This window comes from Parasteatoda tepidariorum, chromosome X1, assembly GCF_043381705.1.
Source record: "Parasteatoda tepidariorum isolate YZ-2023 chromosome X1, CAS_Ptep_4.0, whole genome shotgun sequence".
NCBI lineage: Eukaryota > Metazoa > Arthropoda > Arachnida > Araneae > Theridiidae > Parasteatoda > Parasteatoda tepidariorum.
Window position 1 is genome coordinate 13776085 of NC_092214.1, and position 23280 is coordinate 13799364.

A 23280-nucleotide genomic window follows, 5' to 3' on the forward strand; every position below is an offset into this window, starting at 1 on the left:
AAATAAATAAGATTAATTTACTGTCCTATTTTTTTCTATATACTTATCTACATTCCTATAGAAAACAGTTTTTTGACAAAACGGCTATTAGGGCCCCACAAATTCACGATCCGCCCATGGTTATATGCATATATACATATAACCATTTAATGATCTAAAAACATCAATATAGAGACTCAAGATAACAGAATTTTCAATTCAATGTCTCCATTAGGTTTTTCTGAGAGGTACCGATTTTGTGAAAATTTAGACATAATTTGTGAAAATTAAAAATTATATTAAAAAATTATGATAAAAATATGAATTTATCGTTTCTTACGAGACACGTAATAAAATTTTAAGAAAAAGTATTTTGTGAAACTACAGTTTTTTCCTAAAGTTGAATTTGTGAAGGTACCGCTAAACGGTAGTAAATTTGGCTTGGACAGATCCCTGTATGAAGGTAACTTAAATTTTACTGATGGATCAAAATTTTGATCTTTCAGTATCCATCAATTTGGCTTGGAAAGATTCAAGTGGAAGGAGAGTTCCATCACAATTCCCATATTTCAAAGTTGTAAGGTATACATTAAATGTATTTTGCCGCTCCAAATATATAAAGAAAAGAGTTCTTTTAATTTAGTATGTATAACTATTTTTTTCACATATTTATATTGTTAGATTAACTTTTTATAGTCATATTATTCCTAACAGGAATCTTTTGTAAAAATATATTTTAATCTAAGTAAAAAATATCTAAATGAAAAGGACCTACCTATTGCTATCAATCGGAGACTCAAGATTTGAAAGAAAAAAAGTGGCTATGTAGTTATTAGTCTATCAACCATTGGTTACAAAATGAAAATTTAAATTTTTAGATCTATCCGAAACTAATTTAAAATTAAAAGTGTAGTAAGAGTGAGTTCAGACAAATCTTGAGAAAACCACGAGTAAGTTTTAAGATTCATTGATTAATTGAGTAAGGTTTAATGATGCAAAAAATAAAATTTAAAATATCGAAATGAAACGATTTCTAATTGAAATGCTAAGTAGAAAACATAAGTTAGTAACTCGAAGTTAAGTCACTATTAGAGCAAATGAAAGCATTATAAATAACTGTTAAATTTTAAAAGTATTGCTGATTGGTTTAAGTCTCAATTTAGATATGTTTTTTAGAGAAATCAGCAATTTCAAAATTCACGAAGCCACTGGCGTCGGAACCATAGGGGTCCGGACCCTCCCAATAATTGGGAAGCCAGGGTCCATTATTTTGAGAAAATATTTCTGTTTTGTTTCCATAACTTTTAATTTTTTTTTCTCTCTTTCTTATTTTACATAGTTCAACTTATTATATTATATAATTAAAAGAAAATTAGTAAAATGTAAAATACACACAAAAAAATGCACTGCATAAAAAAATAAAACCGGTGTTTAGAGAACCCATTAACGCCCACTGTCCTCAATCGAGGACAGTCAATAAAACATTATGTAAAATTTTTATTTCAAAAATAATTTTTCTTTTCTGGGAAGATAGTTGGCAGCACTATCAACACACCTGCAATATTTTTAATAAATATGCTGCAATATTTGGTTTGTTATTTGGATCGCCATTTTGAGATTTTTCTAGCCTCACACAAGACTCTTCTTTTTATGCAGTCATATCAAATAAAATAAAGGCAAATTATTTTATTTATTGCAGTTTTTCTCTTAAGAGTATATTTCAAAAAATAACGCTAAATAAATTTGTTTTTTACAGTTTCTTTTCTTTTTATATAACATTATACTTTACTGTCCTCGATTGAGGACACTGGGCGTTACAGGCAAATTTTAAAGAAATTTCCAGAATTTGTTTTAATTCATTTAATTACCCATACGTGTTTGTATTTTGATAGAGTAAGTGAATTTCAGAATTTGCAGACATTTTTTTTAACATTATTTCATTTATTTTAGGAAATTATTTTACCTTGTACGTGTTTTTTAAATCTTCGTATTTATTTTCCAAAAATTTAATCCAATACTATATCCCGTAAATTTCTTACAATAAGATAAGATTTCTTGCAATAGTTCAGGAATATTTGTTCTCAAACAAATTTAGGCAGTTATCATTTCAATGATTTCCTGAGGTTAATGACTAGGATTTGGATGGAATGACAATAAATCAATTACAATTGCAATGAATTTCGAATAAATAAATTCCGTGGGGGCAAACAATGAGGTGGTGGAAAGTACGAAAGGAAAGAGTGCCTGTACCGCAATAAAAAATCATACGTGATTACAACACTTTCATGGGGGATGGGGATCAACATGCCTGTTTCCTAGAAAAGCACACTAAATCAATAAGGGGCGAAAATGGAATTGGTGTTTATTTACAAGAATGATAGACATGTAGATAGTGAATGCTTACATTTTGTAAGAAGCCCTTAACAAAAAAGAGAGTAAGAAGCAGATTTCAATAAAGTATGTTCGAGGTCTGATTGTCGTAGCATATTTGAAAAAAGGACATTTAGATCGAGTAGATGGCAAATGATAAAATCAACCTCTACTGTTGCAAGTAGGATCGTACTACTGAAGTACGATCCTATTGGACATACAATAGCAAAAAGGGAGAAGCAAAGACGTTGTCAGATGAAAAACTAAACATCAAAACCACGAACATTTTATCAGAAATGCAACGTAACATCATGCATGCTTTCTTTTCCAAAGTTTCATAATAAATTGAACAACTAAGTGGTATATACTTCAGTGCATATTTTATATGCTTTCATGTACTGAATATTTTACGTATTTTTAATTATTTTATATAATTAAGTAGAGTCCCGCAGTGGACTGATCGTTAAGACACGGTTCCCATCAGATCACCGAAGTCAAGCATCACTGGCTGCGGTCAGTGTGCGGGTGGGTGACCCACTTGGATCAGTCTGCGTAGGGACCGAGGGTGTGCGGTATTGGTCCTCGTTAAACTGTGCTACCGTAAAGTGTTCGGCTTCACGTGCAGGTCGTCGGGCTACAGCAGCGGGGGGGGGGGACATACTATCTGCAGAGGGTCAAAATTGTGATGGCATGTCTTCGGATCATGTTTGTATTAAATCACTTAATACATCTATAATTGTATGTTTATATACTGCAAGAATTGTTTTATAGTTTGTATATTAAATGTATTTCTATAGTACATTAGTTCATGGTTTTACTGTTCACTGTGCATGAATTTATTTTGAACGCACGGAGTTACTTCTTATTTTATATTTATAAAACCAATGTAACTTTTAAATTTTTAAAATTATAAATCAAAACTTGGAATTTTTATGACCTTCCTATAACTTTGTTTTCATTCAGAAATTTAATGTCACATTAATTTTTATAAGGAAATTTACATTAATTTTTAAAATCTTAATACTGGAACTATAAATACTGCCGATAGAGGAAGGAAAATAAGAGTTCTATGCGTTGTCTTTTTCATTTCTTCGTGTACATTTATATGAAGTTTTTATGGTTACCAAAATGGATCATGCTATCAAAGAAAACCAAAATATCTCATCTTGTCTGTTTCTTTTACTTGAAAATAATAAAAAGGGATAAATACATTAAATAAAATTTGCATAAAAATTATTCCCATCACAATTATTATAATCTATAATTTCTTCAAAATATGAATACTAGTTCTGTCAATCAACTGAATAATTTTATTTCTCTTTTTAAACACAACAATTTCGATTTTTAAAACTGTATAAATTGAACCAGAACAAGATGAAAAAAATAGCTAAACTTAAAACTGTTTTAATATTCTTGAATTTCTCACTTTTTTTTCTTCTTTTTTTTCGCAACTTAGGGTTTTATAAATATATTTATTTTAACCATGATAATCGCTACTGTAACCAATATTAAAGATAGTTTCTTTAGTATAATTTTTAATGTTGTATCTTTCATCTCAGAAATCCAGATCAATTCAAATTCATAGTAAAAAAAAAAAATTTTTTTTAAGCAAAACGTTTTATCAAATTTTTCTTATATTTCTTTAAAAATTCGACTACAATTTAAAACAATTTACAATTAAAATATGTCCCAAAAAATATATCTCATTCGTGATTGCTTTATCACGTAGGATTACGTGACATAATACACTGCTGGACAATTGCTAAGGACGGATAGCACTATCATCCATACCAACCTCAAAATGAAAGGAAGCAAAATGTTGAAAATTAGAATAAGTGCGGGATGTCGTAAGAAGAGGTATGCGTATGCAAAATTTTTTTTCCACGTCTGTTCATCACGNAATAAAACTATATTTTTAAGACACTGTACATATTGGATTTAAGTAACTTTACTTTTACTTCAATGTATTACTTAAATTATGCTTATTTTTCAATTGAATCTTTTGAAAAAGGGGACATACTTGATACATAAAAATGATATGTGATACATGATTACTTCATATATTTTTAATACTTTATATGTTTCAATTTTTACATATTTTTAATTATTTAATATATAGTATTGCTATAAATAATGTATCAATCAACAGTCTCTCAGGGGCTAAATCTTTTAATTAGTTAAAAATATAAACAAAATTTTAATTTAACAGAATCTTTAGAACAATATCTAGTCGAAAAAGCAAAGCACTCGTATAAATGCAGCATAAAATCTGGTCCCCAGTGTTATTCTTCTATTTTAAAAAAATGCGTAGTGGAGGTGTTAAGAACCGTAATCACTTTCCTAAATACTATGACGTGTTTAAATGAATCCTTATGTATTAAAATTTTTAAAAAAATATTAATAATTTCATTCGAATGAATATTTCATAACTTTAAATTGCGGTTTAACGGGCCCATTGAGTAGGCTGTTAAATTCATATAGTTACTTATGAGGTGTTTTTTTGTGTACCTTTTCTTCAAGTGTTTATTTTTCATCCATCGTCAAAACAACGGGAAGGGCATACTTAATTATTAATTAATATCAATTTGTATAGTTTCAGTCTCTTCGATGATACAATTACTTTTATAATCATAGAATAAATTTGCAGTATTTCTTATATTATATAGTAATTAAACATGGAATACAAAAACATGAATGGTTCAAAAGTTAAAAAATAAAATTGATGAAATTTTGCTTTTAAATAATGCTATTTTATAAAAAATGTATTAAAAAAAGAAGAAATAATCATTTAATCAAAAAATGGAAAGCAAAAATAGAAATTATCAATAAATAAAATATTCATTTGTGAAAATGCTGTTATCATGCACTATTCTGCGGTTTCTGCCCATATAGTAAAAATTTGACTAACAGAACTCTTTTTTTCTTTTATTTTTTTTAGTATGCAACTATAATTGAAGTAAATAGTATTTTTATTAAAAAAAATATTTAGCTATTTTAGACTAACAAGCCTAGCTCTCAAGGCAGTTTTTAGGGATAAATATATTTCTTCACCTGAAATAAATTACAAACTTACGACTCACCACAACTCAATTTTTATTGATATAAATGTAATAATTGTATTTACTGCTTATTCTATTGATTCCCATTTTGAATCACACCTTAACATTGCACAGTTACATCAGTATTATCCAGACAAACACTCAAGTTTAAATTTTTTTATTTATTTACAATCTGAATACCAGTTCAGCGCACGGGGTAGAAAATAGAAAAGTAAATAATCAATAAATCGATATTAATCCGCATGCACAAGCCTGTACCAAAGCAATTAATAAAGTTAAAATAATTAAATTTTGTTATTTATTGTTATTTGTTGGTCTTTTTAATGACTTTAGGTTAGATTAAGAGAAACATATTTTTTAGGAAGTTCAATTAAACAAAATAAAGATTAGCAAAACATAGCTGCCACTGATCAGGCATGCCAACTCATTATAGTCAAAATTTACCTCAGACATATTTCTCCAGTAATTTTACTCTAAAAAAATTATAACTTTTGCTATTTCTTTCAATTACCGTTGATTTTAACATGGTTAGTTTCATAAAAATGTTACAAAAGCGTAACTATAAACGAAATAAACATGACACATAGACGTGGACCTTGCGCCTAAATGCCGTTTATGTTGTTCCTTGAGTTTACCTGGTGAAACAAATAAAAAAATATTTTATTATTAAAGAATCTGCAATAAATGACCTTTTTATAATTAAATCTAAAGTTATATTTTTCAATTTTCGTAAGAAAATATGAGGAATTTGGGTTTTAAAGTCATGTTTTAACAAACATATTTGAAAAAAAGCATTTTGAAACAAAATGTATTTTTTTAATCTCTCGATATTAGATAACTCGTTTAACTACTATGACAAACTTGATAAAAGAAAAATACTTCCGTGATGCTGTCAAAAATGTAATTATTTCAAATAATGCATAACAAATATCTTTGAGAATATTTTTCTATGAATACGAGGTAATGGCTGGACATAGCATACTTCAGGTAGACGCATGGATAATGGAAAAATCTGTATTCCTTCGTTTAATAACTTTAAATTTTCACCAATTTACTAAAAAATAAAGTTAACTTTAAAAAAAAAGAAAAAAACATCAGTAGCACTTTTATTAATGTAGGATAGGAATTTAAAAGCAAACAATAATCTTTGATTCTTAGGGAATGTTCCTGTCTTTTCGTCATATTATTCTCATCAGTAGTATGTTAACACGAATCCGTCAGACCCAGATCTTTCCTTCTTTTTTTTGCGCCAGAGTTACATTAGAGCAATGATCACCTTGCTTTAGTACGCTTTGTTTTGATCTTTTACCGTTAAATTCTGCATTTCATTAGTTTGTAACTATATTAAAACTTAACACTACCTATCTTCTTCTAATATTCTAGTTTTCATAGAAGAAACTAGATTTTGACAAAGTTAATTGTCTGTTTTATACCATTGTAATCTCGTCGTTCATCACACGAGGACACAGTTTCTTCTTTCAACATGCTTTTTTACCATTATTGTCTTTCAATTTTTTGAACTTACTGACTAGAGTCTTTGATCTTGAACTCCCTTTAAATTTTTGCTCTTGAACTTTCTTTATCATCGCAATAGCACGAATATTTATTGAAGAAAAAACTCTTTCAATTTTTTGAACTTACTGACTGCAGGAGTCCCCAACCCTATGCCCGCGGGCACCATGGTGCCCTTTGATCGTTCTAGGTGCACCCACTGTCTGTGCCCCACTATAAAATATTTCAGTTTTCCATTTCCCCCTAGAAGACTGCATTTTTAAAAAATTTTTTTAAGCTTTTTCAATAAAGATATAAAACGCAAACAAAATAGAAGTCATCAGGAAAGCGACCTTCATCCCCCCAGAACAGAGCTAAATGTAGCTGATCTATTTTCCACTGTCGCCAAGTCTTCGCCATCCTAATTTTCCACACCTGAAATAAAATGAATTGGTCCATTTTTATAGTAGCTGTACTACGAAGGCGTTTTTTCGAAACTCGTCTCTTGAAAATCGCTTTGAAATAACGTTCATTCATTCGTTTAGTCGATTTCTTTTTCGATCTATACTTTTTGTGTGTTCCTATTTTTTGCATAAAGCGTTTACTTCTTCATTATTTTTAAATACTTCCTCTGTTTACACTAAAATGAATGGATCAAGCAAAAGACAACGTACCTATAATTTTAATACTGAATGGGAGGAATCATATTGCTTCGTCAATTCAAAAGATAAATGTGTTTGCTTGTTATGTGGAAATAGTTTTGCGGTGCCGAAAAATCACAATGTTGAACGTCATTTCCAAACAGTTCATTCTACCTTTTATACGAGTATCCACTTAAATCTGCAATTCGAAAAAAGAAAATAGAGCAGTTAAAATCAACTCTTTCTGTACAACAGTCGCTTTTTACAAGTACCAAGATAAAATCTAAAAATGCCACTATTGCTTCTTTAAAAATTTCTCATATGCTCGCAAAGAAAAAAAAACCCTTTCTTGATGGTGAGTTGTTAAAAGAAGAATTTCTTACTGGTGTTGATTGTTTATTTGAGGGATTTTCCAACAAACACGAAATAATTTCAGCAATACAAGACTTACAGTTATCAGATAATACTGTTACAAGAAGAATAGGAGCCATTTCAAAAGATGTGCAAAATCAATTGCAGAGTGATTTGGAAATATGTGAGAGGTTCTCACTACAATTCGACTAGTCTACAGACATAGCAGACACAGCACAGTTGGCAGTTATGGTGAGAATGGTATTAAGTGATTTTACAGTAAAAGAAGAGCTACTAAAATTGTTGCCCATGAAATAACGGACAACAGGAGAGGATATTTATAAAACATTTATAGCATTTGCAAATTTGATAAATATACCTCTCCAGAAATTGTCAGCGATAACCACTGATGGGGCACCAGCAATGGTAGGAAACGTGAATGGTTTTATTGCTCTCTGTAAAAAGGATTGGTCATTTCCAAATTTTATGTCATATCACTGCATTATCCACCAGGAAGTTTTGTGCGGTAAAGTACTACCATTTGGGCACGTAATAAAAATTGTTGCCAAAATTGCCAATTTAATTCTAGCAGCTTTGCAACATCGACTTTTCAAGGCCCTGTTACAAAATCCTGATGATGCTGACCTCATTTTACATACTGAAGTACGCTGGCTCAGTAAAAGCAAAGTAGTTGATAGATTTATACATTTAATTGAAGAAATAAAAAATTATCTTGCAGCCAAAAATCAAACATTTTTAGAGCTAAGCGTTTCTCTTTGGCTAGCAGATTTATCTTTCGTAACAGACATAATGGAAAAACTAAATAATTTAAACTTGGAGTTGCAGGGAAAGGATAAACATATAGCAAGAATGATAGGGGCTATAAACTCTTTCAGAGCTAAGCTAGTTTTGTGGATATCACATTTGAAAACAAAGTCTCTTGCCCATTTTCCATACATGAAAAAAATGATAGGTGACAGTGAAATTGATTTATCAACATTTGTCATCAACCTCCAATTACTTCAAGATCAATTTGAAAAGCGCTTTCAACAATTTAATAGTATGGAGCCTATGGTCACCTTTTTTGTAAATCCTTTTACCAACCAAATAAACGTAACCGAAATAGCAACATACGTTTAAGAATTTCTTCAAGTGAGGCAAGAAGAAGTGGAGATAGAAATTTTGGATCTTCAGAATGATATTATCCTCAAAACTATTATATCAGATGAGAAATTCTGGAATATAGTTGACAGAAATAAATTTCCATTCTTAAAAAGAGCAGCATATAAAATAAAGTCGTTTTTTGGTTCCACATACTTGTGTGAATCATTGTTTTCAACAATAAATGTTATAAAATCAAAATATAGATCACGACTTACAAATGAACATCTTGACGATTGCTTACGATCAGGAATTTCATCATATTCTCCCAATTATGAAGCTCTGGCCAGTGAAATGCAATGTCAAAGATCACATTGACTGTATTTATAAATAATTTTTATACTACAATTTTATTGTTTTGCAAACTATTTAGTAATCATTTATTTCCCAAAGGATATTAATACTAATTATATTTATATGATAAATTAATTTTTAAAATTAATTTTTTTGTGCATTATATGTAGTGTGCATTATTACCTGTGTTTACCTTACCAAATATAAATTTATCTTGAAAAAGCAAATGGTGCCCGCCATTGGACCGATATTCTGGTATTTGCTCTTAGGTACAAAAAGGTTGGGGACCACTGCATTAANGACTAGAGTCTTTGATCTTGAACTCCCTTTAAATTTTTGCTCTTGAACTTTCTTTATCATCGCAATAGCACGAATATTTATTGAAGAAAAAGCTTCTATCTGTTCTTTTCATGATCAGTTAATCACTTTACCTTTGGCAATTTTCGCAACGAGCACCAAAACTTCGAAAAAATACAAGAAAAAATGCATAGCAAAAATGCCCGGCAAATTTGCAAATACAAGTGTTTTTACGATCTTCGTAGTTGCCTAAATATTACAAGTGGCCTCAGTTGCCTAAATCTTTCTAGTGGCCGTAGTTGCTTAAATATAAAGTTTTTACTCAGGCTAAAATACTAATTTTGAGCATAAAATTTTTTTCTGAAAATTACGTGATTACAAATCTTGTATGTAGTATTATTTCTTAATAATATACTTTAAGAATTAAATAAAAGTGATTTAACGTGTATTTTTCGATTTTCTTAAATGTTTTTACTAGTCTGAAAGTTTCCACTCAGACGGTACTTTATGTTGTATTCCATTAGGCATACTACATAAGCGTACTACATAATTCCATTAGGCATATCATATATGTTGTATTCCATTAGGCATACTACAATTGATTAGAAATTTTCTGGGCACTTAATAGTATTTTTTCATAGAATTGTTTTCAGGATGTTTCGTAAAGACTACTACTTGGATAAATTTCTTGAATTCTTGTCACAAAAAAGTAGAAGAAAAAAAAGATCACAAATTAACACATTAGGAGAGAAAAAGAAAATCAAACCATGATCAATCATCAATTGAAAAGGTGAGATTAAAAATGTATGTTTATTTGCCGAAAAAAACATAGTGTAATTGAAAGACACTTCAAACTAAATTCGACAATCAAACTAGTTTTAATTCCGTTTATCTTAATAGTGATTCTTACTACTTTCTTATCGTTTTTCCCTGCTTATAAATGGTAGTTTGAGATTTCTAATTTGTATATTTTTTTAAACTTAATTCTTAAAGATGATTCTAAAATTACATATGAGGACTTAGATTACGGAACACTCTGCATCATAGAATCATGATGTTTCAGTTTTCATAATTATATATTGAATGTTAGTAAAAGATATTGATTTGATTGTGAAATATAATTTTCTTCTGTTTGATATCATGTTTTTGTCATACATTAAGATATATCTATCTCTCTATCTATCTATCTANATATGTATATATATATATATATATATAAGTTCAAAATTAAGATAAAACAAAGAAAAATTATAGACATATGAAACAGGGGGGAAAATAATAAGTCAAAAAATAACAAACAGCAGTTTAAAAAAAAAAAAAAAAAGGTTGAAATTTTATTTAGAAAAAAGAAAAAAAAAACGGAAAAAAAAAGATATAATTTTTTCATCAGCCCACACGATTATATCCGCACAAAAGAGTGCATTCTGATATTGTATCAATATAGCCAAAGCAAAATATATTAATACAATACTGTGAAAAGCACTCAAAAATTTTTTTACAAAAATTACAACATATATATATATAAATAATAAGGGCAAGGGTAATATTTTTCTCAAGAAACTTGAAAATAACAGTTTTAAGTATGGTCCACCCCAATAAATTTTATCTGCCGACGCCAATGGATAAAATAACCATCAAATTAAAAAAAACAATTTCAATAATAATGTGCATGTTGAAAATGAAAAGAACTAGAAAATCATACCTCCATGGAAATTACAAGGAATTAAAAAGTTTTCCAAATCATTTCTGAAAGAAAAAATTTATTTAGAAATTATACAATAGTAAACAAAATATATGCAAGCTATTAAGTAGATAATATGAAACTTTTAAGTATCAACTGCTATTTCTAAAATGCTATTTTATTTTTAAAATGCTATTTTAGTTTTACAGAAACTTCAGGGTACCAACAGTTAATAAAATGTAATTTGAATTACATGCTTAAAATTTTTAAAATAAAATTAAACATTAAAAATAACAAAATACCTAATTTGCAATTAAAATATAATTCAAAGTTTAAAAATATTATATACAACTTAACAAATAATTTATTTGTTAATAACGTTGATCACATGATAATAATGAGAATTTATGTAAATAACATGAGAACAAAGTGTTTTAATTCAAGAATAATATAATATATGTCTTGATTACTTAATCTATAAGTACTACTTAAGAATACGTTTTAACATTTCTGTAACTAGAAAATATGTAAATAAAAGCAAGGAATAAAGAGAAAAATACACTTACTAAAATATACCGCCATTCTTTCCATGATGCATCCATGCCTAGCTCAAATTCAAAGTTGAAGAAAAGTGATTGGCTGTAAGTTCAAACTAAGAACGGAACGATCTGAAAAAACTGATAAATTCGGAATGTGGGTAGCTTTATATAGATTTAACGAACGGCTAAGGTCGATTCTAGTCTTTTGCATGATTCCCTTTCGTTTCTGCATTAATCGCTCTTTTCAATTGAATTAAATTAATTATATTGTTACAATACAAATTTATTTCATTCATTCATAAAAGTTTATTTTGTTTTATGATTTAAATTTATTTACTACAAATTTCAAAAACGGACTGAAATTTATGAAGGAGAGATTTAAGTTTGGTTAAGGTAAAAAGTTTGAGATTTTATTTCAATTTATGTAAACATATTTCTTTTCTTACCAAGCCGTTTGAAACCTAAACTAAATAATTTATTTCGCGAATTGATAAATTTGTTTCGATTCGGAGCAACATAGTTCTAGTTTAGCATAAATTCAATAAGAAATAAATAAAAATTAAAAACAGCTTATAGTAAAATTTAAAGTAATGCAATTAATAATATTCTTTTCTCATCATGACTTTGATTAAAATAATTTTTGTAAATAAAAATATAAATAAAGAAGAAAAGTATAAAAACAAGTTTTATTGTTTAATTACTTTTAGTATAAAATTACTTTAATTTAAGTAACTAGATTTTACTCAGATGACTTAGATTTTAAAATAATTAAAATGTTTAAAAATCTAACTCAAAAACTTCCTTCGCTCCAAAATGATTTTAATAATTTTAAATATGCATTTTTTTTTTTAAATTAATGTGCATAGAAAGTGTACGTTTTCACCACTCTTAATATATTAGTTAAGAGTTCTTATAAAAGTCTAAGAAATTAATTATTGGAAAGTAGTATATAATCAAGGAAAAAAACGAAGAATTTATAAAATAATAAATTATTAAAGCAGTAAGCTAGTTTGAAAATGTCGAAACCTGTTAGATTTCCGGAAAAATATGCACTTTCTAAGAATTAAGGTTAGTATATTTTAAAACTACTTCAAAATTTCTAGCATGGATTCTAACTGGTTTCGAAGTTTCCATCATGTTTGAAAACTGGTATCAAAATTTCCAGTACGATTTTATACTGGTCTCACACTTTCCTGTATATTTGAAATCTGGTATCAAAATTTCCAGTATGACACATACTGGTTTTAAAATTTCTAGTGCTGCGCCATACTAGTTTTAAAATGTCCAGTATGGGGCTATACTGGTTTTAAAATTTCTCGTATGGTGCTATACTGGTTTAAAAATTTCCAGTATGGTGTCATTCCAGGTTTTAAAATTTCCAGTATTGTTTCATACCAGGTTTTAAATTTCTGGTAAAGTCATACTGGTTCTGGTATCATTGTTACTGGTTTTTGATACTGGTTTTGCGAATTTTTTCCAATAGGATATATATATATATATAAATATATATATGGGTCATTCTCACTGAAAAGGTATAAATAGACTAAAAAATTTTCTTAAATTAAAGTAATTATAAAAATTACATAAATGCCTTTATTTATTTTTGTTATATGTCTTTATAATAATGGTAAAGTTTTCTATTTTATTTTTACAAGATTTAAAATAATTTTAAATTCTGCCTTGTTCACGGAGGAGATGTAATAGTCAACGGAGGAGACATTTTATATTATAAAATGTCAATAAAGACTAATTCATTAATTATTGGGTACAACTGATATGAGTTTAACATTAATAAGTAAATAATAAAATATTTCATTATTAGAGACAGAGCTACTTCTGATTAATCATGCTGCTATGAAAGGAAACATCCATTTTTAACTTGGGTGTACAATTTTTTAAGTAACTCTTACTGAATATTAATAAATTAAAATGTAAAGACTATTGAAATAAAAATTCAGACTCCACATGAAAGTTGAGTGTTCAGGGTACTCTTTTATGAACATTTTATGCAAGTTAATAACATTTTTGTTTTTTCTCTTTTCTTCTTGTTATTGTTTCTTTTTTCCCTGGGCACAAACGGCTTGCTCTATCAATTTCTAGAAATTTAAGTACATTTAATTACGATTTTTCTGTTAAATCTTTTTCTGATACAGATTTTAAGTTTCTTGCTCTTTTCTTTTTCTTTTTTTTTTTACTTTCTTCAAACAATATAGGGTTTTATTTTAATTTCTCTCTAGCTTGTCTCATACTAAGTTTTTTCTGTTCCTTTCTCTTTTGCATTTGAACATTTGATTGCTTTCTTTTTTTACATTTTGGTTTTGCCATTTTTTTCCTAAAATTTGAAGAGAAAAAAAATGTTAAACATCACAGAAATTATTTAGAAAAATTGCCAATATTTACTTCTCCGATAAGAAAAAGTTAAACTTAATTGATTTTCTTTAAAAATACAAACAAATTAACACATTTGTTTCATTTTAAAAAATATCAATTAAAAGAAAATAGATTTTTTAATTATTAAAATTGTATTATTATTATCTAACACATTGTCTCTTCCATTGACTGTGTCTTCTCCTCCGTGGACTTGTTATGTCCACGGAGGAGACAAAAACTAGTTCTTGAATTTTTCCGATTTTTAATTTCAAAGTTACAAAAATGAGGCTGTTCTTTTTATTAAATATACTATTTTTGCAATCTAAAATTCATCTATCAAAAATAAAATAATTTTCTCTTACCTTCTTTATGATGTCCACGTAGTATACGGTGAGAACTTTGCCAAACCCCAGTTGAACACAACAATCCAAAACTGACACCAAAGAGAACAAAAACAACTGATATTTAACATTAGAAAATGGAATGGTTACCCCTCCCAGCAGCTGTCTTATAGGGATTTCGCATATGCTGCCCTTTATTGCATATTTACCGAACTATATTAATTGTCCACGGAGGGAGATTTCATTTTTGATGGACAAAGTTTACTAGTCATTTATTTTATAAATTTTTTTTTTTTTTTTAAATATTAAATTAAAAGTTACTATAAGCATTTAACTAAGTAAAACTACAAAAATCGTTAAAATAACATTTAAATTGTTTAACAGCCATTAAAAATTATTTTGTGTCACAGACGTAGGGACGTCCACGGAGAGGATTTTGAAGTTATGTTTATTAGAAAATAAGAATGAAATATTAAATACATTTAGCAGAAATGCATGTGATTTGTTAGTTAAAACTTTACGAAAAATAATGAAGAAAAATATTATGAAATCTGCTGTATTTCCTAATATTTATTACTAAGGGACTTAAAAAATCACCTTTTTGTGAGAATGACCCATATATATATACACTAAATTAAAGAAGAAATAAGTAAAATTTCAATGCATTGCGTTAAATATTTCGTTTTAACTCAGATTACGTGATTTATTTTTCCAAAAGATGACTGGTTAATAATGGCTGGAGTGAAAGATTTTTTTTTTCTTCCATCATACTCGCCGTGCATTTTTTTTATATATCTTTGACATTTCACGAGTCTACGATTTGAAATACAGAAAATTGTTGACTCCACTCATCAAAATTATACAAGAATTCAAAACTAAGGCGGATGTGTTTAAAAAAAAACTGCTGACTTTTCAGAATCATTTTATAATTGGAAGTGAAAAAATATTAATAGTAAAATATTTTTGTAAGGAAAAGAATAGCGCATTTTTAAGATATGAGCTTTCGAAAAATGAGTAGCCCAAATTCGATTTTCAGTTGGCGAGAACTTATAAAAGTAGCCCAATCAGCTACTTGTAGCTGAATCTGGCAACACTGCTCCGAAAAATACTGTTAATAGAGTCTGACAAAGTTCTTTGATGACGGCGAAGAAAGAAATGCAACCCTGAGCAGAAAAGTTAGGGTCAAGTGTCAGACATTCCAAATGTGCTTTCGTCACGTGTTCAACTACACTGGACAAATGTTTTATAAATCCCTCAAATGAATCACTGTTTAATAATGGTAAGTCTCTCTCTTCTTGATAATTAGAATTGCTTTTTTCGATAAACTTTTATTTAAAGATTCTTTCAATTGAAAAAGATCCTCTTAGTATGGGATTATTAAGAGGTTGAAGCTGTCATTCGATGTAAATTCCTCTATATTCCATGTTCATGTCGTACTCTGTGCATGCTTTTAATTGAAGTTTATATTCTTAGCAATGTGCACAAAAATGTTATTTAATAAAAGAACATTTTCAAGCAATAAAACTAATTTTCTTAATTTTTAAAACGTATTTTTAAGAATATTTTCTAGTTATAAGACAAAAATGGGATCATTAACAACTTTTGATTTTCATTTAAAATATAATTATGTATTAAATGCTTTGTTTTATTCTTATTTGTGGACGATTTTAATGTGATAATATAAATACAAGTGTTTAAATCATATAATAAATCTGAGAATACATAATTTATTCCCAATAGTTTATCAAAAAAGTTTTCGTCGCTTAGAAAAAGGGATATCCATGGCGCCAAATGTTTGAATGTTGTTAAAATTACAATTTATTACAAAGGGCTTTGACCTTCTTTTATTATTGCTATTATTATATCTACTCCTTACTGCTTGATCCCTTTTCAGAAATGAATAGAAAAATTATCTTATCTATAGATTTATATATTTTTAATTTAGAGGTGCCTCATTACACTGATATATATACTTAAAAAAGTTACGGATATCCGATATATTCAATAAAACAATTAAGGATTAAAAATACGCTGAATATCTATCCTTTTATAGGTCTTCGTGTTTTACTGAAGCTATTTACTACTAAACTGAGTAATCATCAGCTAAGAAAATAGTCAAATTCAGTGACATTGCACATCACACATAACACACTGAAAATACACCCTTCAGTGAACAACACCCTTCACACATCATTTACACTACAGCAAAAGGAAAAAAAGATCATTGGGGGAAAAAAATACTGAAAAAAGCTCTAAAGAAAGAACACCGAAAAAAAAAAACTTATGAAAATAAGCGTCAAGAAAAAAAATCACTTTAATAATTATATAAATTTACGTCCAATTTGATTTGAGCGAATTAAGCCCGAATTTAAAGTAATTAAATATTTATTTAAATGAAATTATAAATTTAAAAAATATCTAATGCACAAGGATTACAAACATTTTAGGGTTCTTAAGCAGTTCCATAATTCCAATGTGTTGTGATAATGCTTTATTAACGAGTGATTTTTTAAAAAAAAATTTATAAAAATAAAAAATTTCATAATTTTTAATAATATTTTTAATTTAACACAAAAATTTTCCTCCTGAAAAAATATTGTTAGTTGATACATTATATATAATATTACTATTAGATTTATTATATAGTTGTACGATTAAGAAAAATAAAAATATATATGAAAACTTTATTAGTATTTTTTCATTGATCTATAATTAACATTAGAAATTTTTTAAAGAATCATGCACATTGTTTATTTTGAAGCAAATCTACTGAATCAAAAGTAAATCTTAAATAAATCTAAAACAAACAAAAAATTTGTTAATTTTAAAAAATAATGCTTTTTCATAACATCAGTAACATTATTTAATTTTTTAATTAAAATTATAAAGATGGCTTTCTTAAGACTAAATTTTATATGTAAAAACAAACGTAAACTTTGTTTTAATTTTTTTCAATTAATAAGACTTAATATTTAATAGTTCTGTCAAAATATCTTACTTACATGCATTGTAAGAAATTTTTCAAAAATAAATAAAAGATGGGACAAACAAAAGTAATCGAGTCGGACGAATCATATATGCATTCTCGGGGTGGCTACAACCAGGATACAATAAATAAAACTATTTCGGTAGCAGTTTATTTGGAGAGTTTGATTTACTTAATGTATCACTACTTAATTCAAAATAAAATTTATTTAGTTACACTTTGAAGTGGCTTGGATAAGATATGTTAGAATTAAAATGAAAGCAAAAATAAGACATTATAAAAACTTTACCTATCTCTTTTTAATTTTATCCCTCCGTACGAAAACCTTTATGAAAAGGTTAAGTAAAAGAAAGTTTTGAATTATTTTGAAGGAAAAAAAAGCGTACTTTTGAACCATCGCTAGACGTTATTTTTTAAATTAATCTCTTTAACAAAATTAATAGCTTTATACTTAAACTGTTAAAAATACACTACTTTTAAATAGTGAAAACATCATTTAATTTTTGATTTAATTTAAAAAAAATCATTAGTTTTAACTAACAGCCGATTTCTTAAAGAAGTTAAAGCAACTTTGTTTTAATTTTTTCAAAAATAAAAACAGCTTAATATCTGCAGTATTAAAAATATAAAAATAATGATAGAAGAAGGGGGAAAAAACAAGTAATTAATATGTATTGAGAAATTCTTAAAAAGTAAGAAAAAATGACTAGAAAAACTATAAAAATTCACTCAAATTAAGTATTAAACGAGTAAAAAAACAAAAAGAAGAAAAAAGAGTGGCTTTCAAAAATTTTAATTTTATTTTATTTAAAATAATAAAGTTGGATTGATAATAAAGTTGGTCGAATGTAAAAAAATAATTGTAACTACGTTTTAATTTTTAAAAATAAAAACGACTTAAGATTTATTGGTTTAAAAATAATAAAATTTTATCAAATTATTATACATACATGCATTGAATAGCAGTGGGCGAAGTAAGAAATGTTATATCGTGATACATCGTCTGTTAGATATCGCTATGTAGCGATGTATCGCGAATTATAATATATTCAAAAATTATCTATCAGAAATCTTTAAAACCATCAAAAATAAATAAAAGGAATAAATCTATTAACACAGAAAATGTTAAATCTAAAAAGATGCTTCAATAACAGCAAATAGTATTGCTTAATTTTTTCAATTTAAATAATAAAGATATCTAAGTAAAAACAAAACCAAGCTTTATTTTAATTTTTTATAAATTAAAAATGACTTAAGATTTATTGGTTTGAAAATAATAATAGAACCGTAACAAAATATTTTACTTACATCTATTAATAATTAAAAGAAAAGAAATGAAAGTAAAAAACAAACCAAAGAAATTTTCACTGTAGTAAAACGTTTTTTAAATTATTTGTTGAAAAAAAAAGCAGTGTATTTGAAACATCATTAGACTTTCTTTTATTTAAAATAATAAAGTTGTATTAGCTAATGGTCAAAATCTATGCTTAATAAATGTCAAAATAAATTCAAGTTTTTTAATTATTTATTATTATTTTCCTTTTTGAAAATAAAAGCAACTAAAGATTTATTTGTTTAAAAATGATACTATCTGACAAATTATGAAACAAACAAGTATTGAAAGAATTTTAGGAAAAATTAAAAAAAGGAAAAATAAGAATACTTTAAGTACTAAAAAACGTCAAATCATTGCTTAACTTTTTATTTAGTTAAAAAAAAAATTGTCTTAACTAATAGCCAAATTAAAAAAAAAAGTAACGCGAACTTTGTTTTCATTTTCTCAAAAATAAAAGCAAATTAAATAAATGTAGGCGTTGTTTTAATTTTTTTTATAATTAAAAATGACTGAAGATTTATTGGTTTAAAAATAATCAAATTCTATCAAATTATTATATTTACGTGCAATGAATAATTTTTTTTTTAAAAATCTAACTTTTTATAACAAAGTTAAATACAGAAAACTCCTATTAAATGATATGGTTTAAAATGAAAAACAATAATTAAAAAAAGTCAATGAAGAATCTTTTGTTTATTCATATTTTCTTTTCATTAATAGATTGAGTTCAGAACGAAAATTCAAAATTTCAGCTATTGCGCAGCGATCGCAAAGTAACAGTAGGTCTGCTAAAAATAATTGACAAGAATCGCTAAATCCCGACAGACTAAAAAGAAATAAAAGTGACGAAATATTGCTCAATTAAACAATCGCTAAGCAACAAAAGTCTCACTGAAAATAATTTACCAAAAACGTTAAATCCTGACGAAATAGAATGCACAATGGTAGCAAAATAACGCAAGTCAGGCTGAAAATAATCTTCAATAAACGTAAAATCCCTAAGACAAAAATGGCGCATAAAGAAACTATGCATAGCATTCTATATATCAACCATCGAGAATTTCAACGGTGATCCTCGCACGAAACCGGGAGCTTTGATTCAATTCGCTCTTCGTCGTCATATAACATCACGAAACTAACATCGTCTTTGTAAGAACTGGTATAACGTTCTCATATTTGAGGGAACCAAAGAAAATATGATTAAAAATCAGAGGATAAAAATAAACGATTTATTTTCCGGAAAAAGTACAGTCACAAAACTGAGTGACAAACTTAAAATAAATTAAAATACAAAAGTGTATAACACTGAGTTGTAGTAAATACTTTGTGATTTCACAGAGTTATATATGCTGGGAAAAGTGCGGAATAACAAAAATGCTTGGAATAATCTAACAATCTAATCAAGACAAATCTAACTTTCCTTCCAGACCTAGTAGTTACTTCTGGCTTTACCATGGGAGACTGTTTGGTAGAGTCTGCAACTTCATCAGATAAAAAATAGGCTGGTTTTAATCTGTCTATAAAAGCACTAGCTTTCTGTCCTTCAAGATCTAAAACAAAAACATTTTTTAGTTCGTGAAATTACTTTAAATGGGCCTTTATAGGGCTGTTCCAAAGGTCGTCGGACACTGTCTATTCTGACAAAAACGTGGCTACAAGTCTACAGATCTTTACTGATGAAGATTGGACGAGTGACACCACGAGTATTCAGAGGAACAGGGCGTAAAATCTCTAATTTTTTCACGAAGTTTCTGTAAAAAATTAGAGTGAGATGTTACAGTTTTAGAAAAAGAGTTCTGAAAAAATTCACCTGGAAAGCGTATAGAACAACCATACACCATTTCAACTGGTGTACAATCGATATCTTCCTTTAAACTTGAGCGAATGCCCAACAAAACTGTTGGTCAAATTTCCATCCAGCGCACAGTTAGGTGGCATTTAATTGCATTTTTCAGGATTCCATGAAACCTTTCGATAGCTCCATTACACTTTGGATTGTAAGCTACCGTCCTGGTTTTCTGTGTTCCTAAAAACTTAGTCAAGGAAGAAAAAAAAAATTCAGATTCGAACAGACGATCTTGATCAGTTGTGACAGTCTCTGGAACGCCGAATCTCGCTATCCAACCAGCAAAGAACGTTTTTGCAACTGCGTCAGCTGTCTGATTTTGCATTGGAAATGCCTCAGGCCACCTAGATAAACGGTCAATACATGTAAGTATGTATCTGTAATCTCTTGACGGTGGTAGAGGACCCACGATATCTAAATGAACATGCGAAAATCTGGCACTAGGAAGTCCATATTCTCCTAGAGAGGATTTCGTGTGATGTCCAACTTTAGATTTTTGGCATGAGAGGCAAGTCTTGCGCCAAAGCTTTATGTCTTTGGCCATGGATTTCCTTACGAATCTTTTCCTGATGAGGTCTAAAGTTACTCTTCCTCCGGGATGAGATAAGCCATGAAAAGTCTGAAAAATTCTCCAACGAAAGTCTTTAGGAATGTATGGTCTTATATCACTAGTTGAAACATCTCAAATTATTTTTGAATTTGGGAGATTCATAGGTTTTAGTTCGTAACCGGAATTAGACTTAAGTAAAGAGTGAAGTTCCGTGTCATTAACCTGTGCCTCCGCAATCTCTTCAAAATTAATATCACTTGAATTATTAAAACTAAGGGAAGAAATTCTCGAAAAAGTGTCAGCAACTATATTTTCACTACCGGGAATATGTCTTAAATCTGTAGTGTACTGACTAATAAACTCTAAATGTCGCATTTGTCTTGGAGAGCATTTCTCGCTTTTTTGTTGAAATGCGTAAATGAGAGGTTTGTGATCAGTGTACNTAAAACTAAGGGAAGAAATTCTCGAAAAAGTGTCAGCAACTATATTTTGACTACCGGGAATTTGTCTTAAATCTGTAGTGTACTGACTAATAAACTCTAAATGTCGCATTTGTCTTGGAGAGCATTTTTCACATTTTTGTTGAATGAGAGTCTTGTGTTTATTGAATGAGAGGCTTGTGATCAGTGTACACTAGAAAATTTCGACCTCCAAACATGTGCCAAAGATGTTTGATTGCTGAATAAATTGCAAGCAATTCCCTATCATAAGTGCCGTATTTTTGCTCTGCAGTATTAAGTTTGCAAGAATAAAAACAAAGGCTGAAATTCATTGTTTACTTTTTGTTGCAGAACTGCACCAATAGCAAAATCTGACGAATTTACAGCAAGAGATAAATTTGCATTTGGTAATGGGCGTGCTAGCAAAACAGCATTTGCAATAGCATCTTTAACTGCCTCAAAAGCAGTAATTTACCTATCAGTCCAAAGTAGAGGTGTTTTATCTTTTTTAGCTTTACCCTTAGTTAAATCGTGTAAACAAGATTAGATTTTAGCTGCATTTTTAAAAAATGTGTGATCGAAATTTACCGTAGCTAAAAATCTGCGTAATTGTTCTACAGATTTAGGTAAAGGAAAGTCTTTTAAAGCTTTTACTTTTTCAGGTATAGGTAGAATACCATTTTTTGAAACTAAATATCCCAAAAAATTAATTTCATTAACACCAAAAACACATTTTTCTAAGTTATTTATTAAATTGAAACTGTTTAAACGTTTAAGAACTTTGTCTAAATCAGATTTATGCTTTTCCTCGGTTTCAAAGAAAATGAAAATATCATCCAAATATGCTATACAGCAATCTATGTCTCTTAAAACATTATCAATAAAATGTTGAAATGTTTGTGCAGCATTTCTTAAACCGAAAGGCATAAATATATATTCAAAAAGTCCAATTGGGATGTTAACTGCTGTTAGGTACATCGGAAGTTTCAACTCTCATTTGGTTACATACTTTTACTAAATCTAATTTAGAAAATACACTTTTGCCATTTAAATTATGCGAAAAATCCTGGATATGAGGTATCGGATATCTATCAGGACTAGTTTTGGCATTTAAACGACGAAAATCACCACATATTCGAAATTCTCAATTTTTCTTTGGAACTAAATGTATCGGGCTTGCCCACGGGCTTTTAGATGGACGAACAATACCTTGCTTTATTAAATCGGCAAATTCTTTACGAACAATTTCTCAGGCGATAAACGTCTTGCTTTAGAAAAAAGTTCAAATGTTTCAATGCAATGTGTCGCATCGTAGTCTTCCCTTATGAAAAAATCGAGGTATAAATGAGGTATAAACGAGGTATATTTGAAAGGTATAAAGGAGGTTGTTATTTAAATACGTCGTTAAGGTTGAAAAGGGTGCAAATGAATACCTCAAAATCAACCTCAAATATACCTTAAATATACCTCCAGAGGTATATATGTTTCAGCCTGAAGTATATTTTTTTACACTTGTGGAAGTATTTATTCAACAACCTAAGGTGTGTC

At 28.3% G+C, this 23280-nt stretch overlaps 1 protein-coding gene and 1 long non-coding RNA gene across 3 annotated transcripts in view; one reads left to right on the forward strand and one right to left on the reverse strand.

Moving 5' to 3' along the window:
• The window catches only part of LOC139427043 (uncharacterized), a 15861-nt gene extending 3767 nt beyond the window's left edge, over positions 1-12094 (reverse strand). Inside the window, exons 1-2 of the long non-coding RNA XR_011638194.1 lie at positions 11891-12094; positions 11346-11389 (exon numbers count right to left, since the gene is read on the reverse strand). This is a non-coding gene — a long non-coding RNA (uncharacterized lncRNA). The remainder of the gene's footprint in view (positions 1-11345; positions 11390-11890) is intronic.
• Positions 12095-15642: 3548 nt separating this feature from the next.
• The window catches only part of LOC107452153 (rho guanine nucleotide exchange factor 17), a 264039-nt gene continuing 256401 nt past the window's right edge, over positions 15643-23280 (forward strand). Inside the window, exon 1 of one of the 2 annotated variants that reach the window (XM_071187520.1) lies at positions 15643-15853. The gene's annotated coding sequence lies outside the window, so the exon portion shown is untranslated. The remainder of the gene's footprint in view (positions 15854-23280) is intronic. The other variant, XM_071187521.1, reaches the window with a different exon arrangement.